A 12,174-nucleotide genomic window follows, 5' to 3' on the forward strand; every position below is an offset into this window, starting at 1 on the left:
GCGGGGAGGGGGGCTCGCCGGAGAGGTACCCCACTATCTATCTTAGGGTTCAGGATGGGGGCGGTGGTCGCCGGCGTTGGCGGGGCGGTGGCGTGGGGATCGCCGGAGAAAAAGCTCGGCACGGGGGGGCCTAGAGGGATGGCCGGGGTGGCGGCGGACCAGCGGTGGGGAGTGTTTTCGGGGCGGGCGGGGCGGCGCACCGCCGGCCGCGGGCGGCGGGGGGCTGCTGTTTGGCCGGTGGTGGCTGGCGGCCCAGGGGGGTGGAGGTTGAAGATGAACCGCAGGCCCTTGATTTCGTATCCAACGGCTGCAAAATCGACTGACCAGAGATGAAAAAGTCAGTCGACCGACGTGTAGCCTCACCTTGCTAGTGCGTTCAGTTTCGACAGCAAAATTCAGTTTCGACAGCAAAATTCAGTTTCGACAGTTAAGTTCAGTTTCGACAGTTAAATTCAGTTTCGACAGTTAAGTTCAGAGATGAGCGGCTGATGTATTTTACATCTAGCACTTTGTGGTTATGTATTTTATGTCATGTATTGGAGATGCTATTAGAATTCCACTCAGGTTAACGTTGTTCGTTGTCTCTCTTGTCCTGCTTCAGCCTCGACGTCGTACAACTCACCGGAGCTGCTCCAACGACAAAACCCTCCATCACAGCGGAGCAGTACCTCGGGCTCCATCTCTAGACGCCTAAGATCTTCTTCCCCTCCTTTGACAGCCAAGTCAGCCGGAGCATCCTCACCGGCCAACCCAATCACGCTGAGATCGACATGGCTTCGCCAAAGAGGTTGTACACTTGTTGCATCTCTTTTTTACTCTACATGTTATATATATTGTCCACTGAGCACTCGTAGTAACGGGAAATATGATTATTTTATCCTACTATATGACAAGCAGTGAGGTACCAGGCAACTTAGCTATCCGTGATGGACTCTCTTGAACGCCATCATTATTTATCTCTGCGCGTTTGAGCTGTGCATTTGTCGATGGGCCTGGGAGTTGAGCTAGTATGGCAGTGGCCTGGGTCCAAAGTAATAGAAGTAGCACAAAAACATTTTTTTAGTGTAGGATTTTCCTTTCTCATGCCTGCCTACTAGAATCGCCAGTGCTTGAAAGGAAAAGTGAATGAAAAACATCGGAATTGGAAAGTTTCCTATGCTACTACTTTTCATGAATTTGGTGCAAAGGAATGGAGCAAAGGAAAACTGTAGGATTTGTTCCTTTAGTGTCTCCTTGAAAGAAAAACCGTAGGAATTCTAATTTCCACTTCTCCTCCTTTTCATATTCCTATTCATCAAGCACAAGACTAAGAGATAGTAGCATAATAGCATTATAACCATACATTTTCTTGTGGTTTGACTTAATCTCACCATGCTTTTTTGCATCCTGTGATCTTCCAATTGTTGTGAATCAAACACCCAGATTGGCAGAAATCCTGTGTTTTTAAATTCTCTATTTTGCACGTGCATTCCTATCCTATTCCTGTCTATTTCCTATCCCTGCATTGTTAGAATCCTCAAATTCAAACAAGCCCTTACTCAATTACTTCTGTTACAGATATGTGTCAAAGAAAACCTTGTGTGGTTTGCCCTGCTCCTGCGGCGCTGTCTTCCACCCCATCTCAGCTGCTCCAACGACGGAAGGGTTCACCACAGCAGGGATCCGCTCTCCAGACTGTCTTTCGCCGCCTCAGATCTTCTTCCCCGCTGCCGGCAGCCACGACAACTGCATTACCAACATCAACTTAGCAGATGACCTTGAGGACTACACGGGTCCGCAAGAGAGGTCGCACTCTTCCGTGTCTGCTTACGTTATGCGTCGCTTAATATGATGACATGCTACATTATCATCGTGTTCACCTATTAGACTCCGAGTCAGGTCCAAACTAATGCTGAAACTTGAGTTTTTAAATGGTTGTGGGGTACATATTGGGGCAGCAATCAGTACTATCTGTGTACTATATGGTTAATCTCCGGTGTCTACTATGAGTTTCATGTTGGGTGCAAACACACATTAAAGGAGCCAATATCTGTATTTTTTAACTAAAGCTATTATCCGCCTGCTATCATTGGTTTTGGGTCTATCCACAGTTTGCTACCATCACTCTGGATTTGTGCATGCACTCCTTACATAATCTCACTATGTTTTATTCCTATGCATGCCAGTTATTGTACACAATGGAACTGATCATGTAGAGCAAAAGAGACGAGCCTTGCGTGGCAATAAAATTTCATGCATACGTCGTTCCATGGTGGGCGCAAAGGCGGCCCCCCCTCCACCCATTTCGGATCGTAATCAAGAGGAAGATAACTGTTCTGAGGGGGATTCATAAGGAGAAGACCACTCCTATTTACCCCATGAGGTCTTCGCTCTAACTTGGCATGCTGATGTTGGTAATATCATGCATATGGTGCCTTGCATTGCTTACTGTATACATTAAAGATGTCATCTTCTTAGTTTAGACATGCTTTGTGTCAATGCCATCTATTTAATTTCTTTATCGTATATGTGAATCATGCAATGCCATCTTGTCTAGCCAGGCATCATATATGTGAATTTTGCAATGCCACCCTGGTTAGCCAGTCATCTTATATGTGAATTATATCATGCCATCATTTTTTTATTACATGTTAAATTTGTCAACAATTTTAGTACATTCAATTACTCTTCCTGTGCATCAGCCATACGGCACGGTCATGGAAAAATCTGGAGTGGAAACAAGGTCTTCAGAGCAGACAATGCTATCTGACGAAGCACATGTCTTGCTGGTTACCGATAGCTCCTCGGAGGAGGATTCAGAGACAGATGACCAGTCATATTTCCCCCCCGTGGTGCATGCCCTAACTTGGCAGGGTTATGTTGCTCATATCGTGCGTATGGTATCTTGCATTGCTATGTCATTTGCTTAGTTTAGACATGCTTTGTGTGAATGCCACCTGTTTAGTGTCTAATTACCATATATGTGAATTATGCGATGCCATCTTGTTGCAAGACATTATATATGTGAATTATGCAATGTTATCTTGTTGCAAGGCATTATGTATGTGAATTATGCAATGCCTTTTGTTTAGGCAAGCGTCATATATGTGAATTATATCATGCCATCCTTTTTTTTGTATTTCTCATTGCTTTTGTCGACAATGTTTGTATATTCAACTGCTCTTCTTGTGCATCAGCCATTTGAATTGGTGATGGAGAAATCTGGAGTGAAAACAAGGTCTTCAGAGCAGACAATCCTACCTGCTGAAGCAGATATCTTGCTGGTTACAGATAGCTCTTCAGAGGAGGATTCAGAGGCAGATGACCAGTCCTATTATCCCCCTGAGGTGTATGCTCAAACTTGGCAGGGTTATATTACTCATATAATGCATATGTTGTATTGCAATGCTTAGTTTTTACATCATATACACAATATTGAATGCCATCTCCTTAGTTGACACATCATATATGCGATTGCCCTCTGCTCACTTCCTTAGTATATAAATCATATATTTGAATTATGTCATGCCATGATGTTTACATAGACAGCATGTATCTGAATTATGGCATGCCAACCCATTTTCTAAAGACATAATATAGTTATATCATCTCATCATGTTTACATAGTCATCATATTTTAAATTATGTCATTCTATCCGTGAATTATATCATGCCATCATGTTTCCATCGATGGCATGTTTTTGATTTATGGCATGCCAACCACTTTAATAGACACATCGTATAGTTATATCATGTCATCCTGTTTACATAGTCATCATATTTTGAAGTATGTCATTCTATCCTGTTTAGTTAGCCATCATACATGTGAAATTGTGTCATGCTATCCTGTTTAATTAGCCATCATATATGTGAAATTATGTCCTGCTATTCTGTTTGCTTAGATAACATAAATGTGAATTATTTCATGCCCTGTTTTCTTCCCTACTATCCATTGCACCTGTCTATCTTACAATGTCTGTACATTCAATTACTTTTCTTGTTTATCAGCCATTTCAATTGGAGGGAGTGATGGCAGTATCTGTGGGAGTAAAAACACAGTCTTTAGAAAAGATCGTGCTACCTGTCGATGCAGATAGAACCACGGTTGTACTTGCCCAAGAACCATCCCCACCACACATAACCCACACTCATGCAGATTGTACCCCTACCCAGTTGGACAGAGAACCAGCTACACCCCTTCTAACCCCAACCCCAGCAGATAGACACCCAGTTCCCATTGACACAGCACCGTCTCCACCACAGAGCCCCAAACATGAGCAGTTAGTAAGGCAACTGCAGTGCCCAAATCACAAGGACCACCACTCCGAACCCGAAGTCAACGCTTAAAGCAGAAGAAGAATTGTTCTCAGGTCAGGTTCCGTAGCTATGGTTCATACTACTTTGCTCTTGCATCACAGTATTTACTGATACCAACTAATTTCAAATTTGAAGGATGCAATTGAAACTCCAATGGCGCAACAGGTATGTTTTAAACCTGTTTCTTCAACGTGTTTGGCTGTTTGCTGTTGTAACTTGCTCTATGTTGATTTCAGTTTCAATTGAATAAACAGTTATGTTCTCATGCCATGCATATTACAAGTGTTGTTATTGCTGTGTAGTTTCCCACACTTATATTCTGTCTATGCTGCTTTGTCTTAAATAGATATGATTCGAACTGTATCTATCTTGATTTGGCAACATAAACTAGAATGATATATACCATACAGTGACCATACTACATAGATATATGTTTGTTTCATGTTGTTATCCTGTCCACTTTACTACTGAACTGGTTTACCAAAATGAGTTTCATATACTACATTGTAAACCTGAGATCTGTTTGTTTGTTTCTCTTTTAGAACGCGGATAAAATATTGGAGAAGAGTACCCTGTTATGCAATGGTAAAGGAAGTAATGCAGATAAGGTTCAAGATAGTGAGTCATCCCTGTTGGTCTCCAAGAAAGCTGATAAAAACTATATTTAAGACACTGAGACAACCCCAAAGTCATGTCTTGATGTAGTGTTCGAGTTACTGGCTACCACTCCTGGCACCAGCTCTTCGAACTCGTTGCCTGAATCAATTCGGCTTCTTGAGTCTCAACTTCAAGTTGAAAGACATCGAGCAGATGTTATGCGACAGGAAGCCGAAGGACTGAGGAAGTCCCTGGAGAATTCAGATGCATACTTTCTGGTGCAACAGCAAGCGCTGGAGGACTTAAGTGCCAAACAAGAGAAAGTTAATAAGCTTGCTAAGCATCTTGCCAGCATTATGGGTACCCAAGACATTGTTTCTTGAGCTCTTCTGAAGTGGTTTCAGTTCTGGACTTGTTTTGTTGCGGTGTTTATATGCTGCTGTGTTCCCTATATTTGCACTGGTGGCGAACTTTGATGCCCAGTGGATGTAATATGTGTAATAGCCGTGATAGCCTAGTGTAAGTTGCTTTCTTATTTATTTCCTTGTTGTCTTGTTTATTTTTTTGCTTGTAGTCAGTGCAGTTCTTTTTCTGCGGTTTGCTAGTGGCTGCAATAACCTATTTTTTAAAACTAGGCCACAATAACCATGGGCTAATATTTACTGTAGTGACACTGGGCCTCCTATGGGCCGTAGAAACAGTGGGCCTTCTACGGGCCATAGAAATAGTGGGCCTTCTACGGGCCATAGAAACAGTGGGCCTTCTACGAGCCGTAGAAACAATGGGCCTTCTACGGGCCATATCATCAATGGGCCTTATACGGGCCGTATGATCGATTGGCCAAACATGGGCTAAACAGACCGCATTCTGGCCGTAAACGGGCTAGAGTTGGAATCGTCCATTCATGGGCCAACCATAACGGGCCATCGTTAATAGGCCGTATTTGATGACGCTATGAAAATGGCCCAACGTATTAACGGACCACAAACGGGCCGACTGTAACCACGGGCTGAATTTGGCCAACAAGCAGAAAATGACAGTAACGGGCCGTAAGTAAACGAATGCTGGAAAATAGCCCAAGAATAAATGGGCTCTGAGAAGGCCGAAAGATAACATGGGCTGGAAACGGCCCAACGGAATAACGGGCCGTTAATGGGTATAAAGTGATACACTATTCTTTACGGGCTAGTTTCACCACGGGCCGTTAATGGGTGTAAAGTGATACACTGTTCATTACGGGCCAGTTTCACCACGGGCCGTTAATAGGCCAAGAGTTACATAGGGCCTCATATGGGCCGGAAGACGTCATGGGCCATACATGGGCCAGAAGTGAAAATGGGCTGGAATCATATTGGATGGCCCAGATGACGCTACTGGGCCTAATTCGAATAGGGCCTAACGGGCCTTGGGTTAGCGGGCTGTAAATGGGCTATATGCGAACAGGCCATTAACAGGCTTTCCATGGGCCGGCCCGCCAGCTTTTGACCAAGTCAAATGGGCCGGCCTTTTCATAGGAATGGGCCTCTGTTGGGCCGTGCCACGTGTCGACGTATCATAGGCGCCTTCTGTCCAATGAGTGGATGACATCTGTCCCAGCTATGAGCCGACACGTGTTTCCTCCAGCCAATGATGATTTTACACGTGGAAAATCCCCATTGGTCGGGGCTGTTAACGGGTTATCGGATCCAAAACCTGAGCCGATAGCTTAACGGCGTTCCGTTACGGTGGATGCCACGTGTCGGTCACCCTTGACGAAAGCACTTCTGTGACGCGCGATTTATCGTCATGGAAGTGGACACTTCCGTGATGATAATTTTGGTAATGTCATGGAACACTTCTACGACAGCACAGGTATGACTATCTTGATTCTGTCATAAATTTGTCATGGATGTACATGCATGACAAAAAACGCGACCTACTATGACAAACACGTATCATCACGGAAGTGTATTTTTTGTAGTGTATATCTTTTAGAGAACGACGGTGGTTTTATTTTGAAGAAGTAGATGAACTCTCATGCTTCACTTATATTATTTTGAGAGTCCTAAACAGCATGGTAATTTGCTTTGGCTATAAAATTAGTCCTAATGTGATGAGCATCCAAGATAGGTATAATAAAAACTTTCATATAAAGTGCATTGAATACTATGAGAAGTTTGATTCCTTATGATTGTTTTGAGATATGAAGATGGTGATATTAGAGTCATGCTAGTTGAGTAGTTTTGGATTTGAGAAATACTTGTGTTAAAGTTTGTGATTCCTGTAGCATGCACGTATGGTGAACCGTTATGTGATGAAGTCGGAGCATGATTTATTTATTTATTGTCTTCCTTATGAGTGGCGGTCGGGGACGAGCGATGGTCTTTTCCTACCAATCTATCCCCCTAGGAGCATGCGCGTAATACTTTGCTTTGATAACTTGTACATTTTTGCAATAAGTATGTGAGTTCATTATGACTAATGTTAAGTCCATGGATTATACACACTCTCACCCTTCCACCATTGCTAGCCTCTCTAATACCGCGCACCTTTCGCCGGTATCATATACCCACCATATACCTTCCTCAAAACAGCCACCATACCTACCTATCATGGCATTTCCATAGCCATTCCAAGATATATTGCCATGCAACTTACCACCGTTCTGTTTACTATGACACGCTCCATCATTGTCATATTGCTTTGCATGATCATGTAGTTGACATTGTATTGGTGGCAAAGGCACCGTTCATAATTCTTTCATACATGTCACTCATGATTCATTGCATATCCCGGTACAACGCCGGAGTTATTCACATAGAGTCATATTTTGTTCTAAGTATTGAGTTGTAATTGTTGAGTTGTAAGTAAATAAAAGTGTGATGATCATCATTTTTAGAGCATTGTCCCAAGTGAGGAAAGGATGATGGAGACTATGATTCCCCCACAAGTCGGGATGAGAGTCCGGACGAAAAAAAGAGGCCATAAAAAAGAAGAAAAGACCCAAATAAAAAAACAAAAAAATGAGAGAAAAAGAGAGAAGGGACAATGCTACTATCCTTTTACCACACTTGTGCTTCAAAGTAGCACCATGATCCTCATGATAGAGAGTCTCTTATGTTGTCACTTTCATATACTAGTGGGAATTTTACATTATAGAACTTGGCTTGTATATTCCAATGATGGGCTTCCTCAAAATGCCCTAGGTCTTCGTGAGCAAGCGAGTTGGATGCACACCCACTTAGTTTCTTTTGTTGAGCCTTCATATACTTATAGCTCTAGTGCAATCCCTACTCACTCACATTGATATCTATTGATGGGGATCTCCATAGCCCATTGATACGCCTAGTTGATGTGAGACTATCTTCTCCTTTTTGTCTTCTCCACAACCACCATTCTACTCCACCTATAGTGCTATGTCCACGGCTCACGCTCATGTATTGCGTTAAGATTGAAAAAGTTTGAGAACATCAAAAGTATGAAACAATTGCTTGGCTTGTCATCGGGGTTGTGCGTGATTTAAATATTTTGTGTGATGAAGATAGAGCATAGCCAGACTATATGATTTTGTAGGGATAGCTTTCTTTGGCCATGTTATTTTGAGAAGACATGATTGCTTTGTTAGTTTGCTTGAAGTATTATTGTTTTCATGTCAATATTAAACTTTTGTTTTGAATCTTATGGATCTGAATATTCTTGCCACAATAAAGAAGATATCATTGATAAATGTGTTAGGTAGCATCCCACATCAAAAATTCTGTTTTTATCATTTACCTACTCGAGGACAAGCAGGAATTAAGCTTGGGGATGCTGATACATCTCCAACGTATCTATAATTTTTGATTGTTCCATGCTATTATATTATCTGTTTTGGATGTTTATGGGCTTTATTAAACACTTTTATATTATTTTTGGGACTAACCTATTGACCCAGAGCCCAGTGCCAGTTTCTGTTTTTCCCTTGTTTCAGTGTTTCGCAGAAAAGGAATATCAAACGGAGTCCAAACGGAATGAAACCTTCGGAAAAGTTATTTTTGGAAAGAAATCAATACGGGAGACTTGGAGTGAACGTCAGGGAATCAACGAGGAAGGCACGAGGCAGGGGGGCGCGCCCACCCCCTGGGCACGCCCTCCACCCTCGTGGGCCCCTCGTGGCTCCCCTGATGTATTTCTTCCTCCTATATATATATATACCAATATACCCTAAACCATCGGGGAACAGAATAGATCGGGAGTTCCGCCGCCGCAAGCCTCTGTAGCCACCAAAACCCAATCGGGACCCTGTTCCGGCAACCTGCCGGAGGGGGGATCCCTCACCGGTGGCCATCTTCATCATCCCGGCGCTCTCCATGATGAGGAGGGAGTAGTTCACCCTCGGGGCTGAGGGTATGTACCAGTAGCTATGTGTTTGATCTCTCTCTCTCGTGTTCTTGAGGTGATACGATCTTTATGTATCGCGAGCTTTGCTATTATAGTTGGATATTATGATGTTTCTCCCCCTCTACTCTCTTGTAATGGATTGAGTTTTCCCTTTGAAGTTATCTTATCGGATTGAGTCTTTAATGATTTGAGAACACTTGATGTATGTCTTGCGTGGGATAACCGTGGTGACAATGGGTTATTATATTGATTCACTTGATGTATGTTTTTGTGATCAACTTGCGGGTTCCGCCCATGAACCTATGCATAGGGGTTGGCACACATTTTCGTCTTGACTCTCCGGTAGAAACTTTGGGCCACTCTTTGAGGTTCTATGTGTTGGTTGAATAGATGAATCTGAGATTGTGTGATGCATATCGTATAATCATACCCACGGATACTTGAGGTGACATTGGAGTATCTAGGTGACATTAGGGTTTTGGTTGATTTGTGTCTTAAGGTGTTATTCTAGTATGAACTCTATGATAGATTGAACGGAAAGAATATCTTCGTGTTATTTTACTACGGACTCTTGAATAGATCGAGCAAAAACAATAACTTTGAGGTGGTTTCGTACCCTAACATAATCTCTTCGTTCGTTCTCCGCTATTAGTGACTTTGGAGTGACTCTTTATTGCATGTTGAGGGATAGTTATATGATCTAATTATGTTATAATTTTTGAGAGAACTTGCACTAGTGAAAGTATGAACCCTAGGCCTTGTTTCCTAGCATTGCAATACCGTTTACGCTCACTTTTATCATTAGTTACCTTGCTGTTTTTTATATTTTCATATTACAAAAACCTATATCTACCATCTATATTGCACTTGTATCACCATCTCTTCGCCGAACTAGTGCACCTATACAATTTACCATTGTGTTGGGTGTGTTGGGGACACAAGAGACTCTTTGTTATTTGGTTGCAGGGTTGTTTGAGAGAGACAATCTTCATCCTACGCCTCCCACGGATTGATAAACCTTAGGTCATCCACTTGAGGGAAATTTGCTACTGTCCTACAAACCTCTGCACTTGGAGGCCCAACAATGTCTACAAGAAGAAGGTTGCGTAGTAGACATCAGCTGGCCCTTCCCAAAGAATCACTTCTGGTTCAAAGCAAGCGTTTCCAACGCCGACGAGTGGTTGAGCTGAAGTTCATTTCATCGCTTTGTTATTTGTTGTGTGAGAAAAACTTTACTAGAATGTTTTATTGGAAATGATCTATAATCCAACGTGTATCCTCGTTGTCGTTGTGGGTTGATGACTTGTTGTATGTAATGAATGGTACATTTGCATATGCGTCCATCAACTCACGCCTGCTAGTGGTGTCCATATGAACAGTGCTAGTGATTTTAGTTGCAAAAATTAGATAGTGCTAGTGATTTGTAGCTGCATATTTTGACAAATCGCAGTGTTACAAGGTTGACAAATGGCAATGTTACTAGATAAACAAATGTCAATCTTTCCAGTTTGAGAAATGGCAACATACCCAAAATGACAGATATGCAAATCTTACCCAATTGTTTGTACGTGGTTGCACACGGGTCATGCAAAACAACCGTTTGCATTGAAGGGATGCAGAAATCCTGCTCGGCACATTTTCCCTTGTCTTCCTGGGGAAGCTGTCAGTTTGCATGCGGGTGTTCTAACTAAAACGTTTGCGATGAGTGTTTTATATTTAAAAACCGTTGACTTTTTTTAAAAGAAAATCGTTTGATAAGTTTGTACATTAAGAGATAAAAACGCAAGTTCGTTCAAACCATATCTTTGATTCAGTCACACTGCAAATTTATATTCATATGATTGAGAATTCAAGATACAGTATTAACCCCCAAAAAAACTATTTCCGGCGGTGGCGGAGGCGGCATGCCGCGCCGTCGTTGTCGTTATCGTCCTCCGGGACGCCGTTGTTGAAGTCTTCAAGGCAGCGCAAGATGTTCTTCACTTGTAAATCAAACATCATGTCGTCGCGCGATCGACGGGCGGGGCGTGGGAGGACGGCAACTGGCGCCGCTGAGAGGTAGCGGTCGACGGCAGCGTCCCATGCCACTGAGGGGGGTGCACGAGCACAGGCACGGGCGCAGCAGGTGCAGCCAAACGCACGGGGACCGGCGCCGCGTTGGGTGGAGGGGCGCGCATGGCCGTGGCGGGTGCAGCCAAACGCACGGGGGCCGGCGCCACGGTGGGTGGAGGGGCACGCACGGGCACGGGCACGGGCGCTGGCATGTACACGAGCTCGCGCGGGTCCACGGAGACCTCGCTGGCGCCCGCGGCTTCCAGCTCTGCGATAGTGCTCGGCGACTAGCCCGTCAATGCTACGGGGATGGTCGCTGGCGCGGGCGCGGGGATGGGAGCTGGGACGGGAGCGGGGGCAGCAACCGCCGCGGACAACTCGTTCTGGGCCATGTCCATGATGCCCCATTCCTCCTTATTTTCTATCTCCTCCGGCTCGGAGTCGACTTCACCAAACTTGAAGACTAGTGGCAGATGATCATTCTGCGCCATGGCGGTGGAGGTCTGCGGGGGGGAGGGGAATGGGAGGCGAACAGTAAGGCCGCCCGTATTAAACAGCGGCTCGGGCGCCATTAATGGAGAGGAAGGCGGGCGGCCATGGAAGTCAAAGGGCTCGCTTCCCAGTGAGCCTGCATAGCGTACAGCTCGCACGCTTCCCGGTGAGCCTGCGCATTGGAGGACAGCTAGCACGCCTCTCGGTCAGCCCGCGCACCGGACCGCGCTCGCACGCCTCTCGTTCAGTCAAGGTCAAGCAGCTGTCCACACGGCACCTCCTACAGCCATTAAAACCAAGACACATGGTGTCACGTGAATGGTTAACAGAACGCACACGTTTTGAATTATACAAACATTTGAGATATTAAAGTGGCAA

Source organism: Triticum aestivum, chromosome 3D (genome assembly GCF_018294505.1).
Source record: "Triticum aestivum cultivar Chinese Spring chromosome 3D, IWGSC CS RefSeq v2.1, whole genome shotgun sequence".
NCBI lineage: Eukaryota > Viridiplantae > Streptophyta > Magnoliopsida > Poales > Poaceae > Triticum > Triticum aestivum.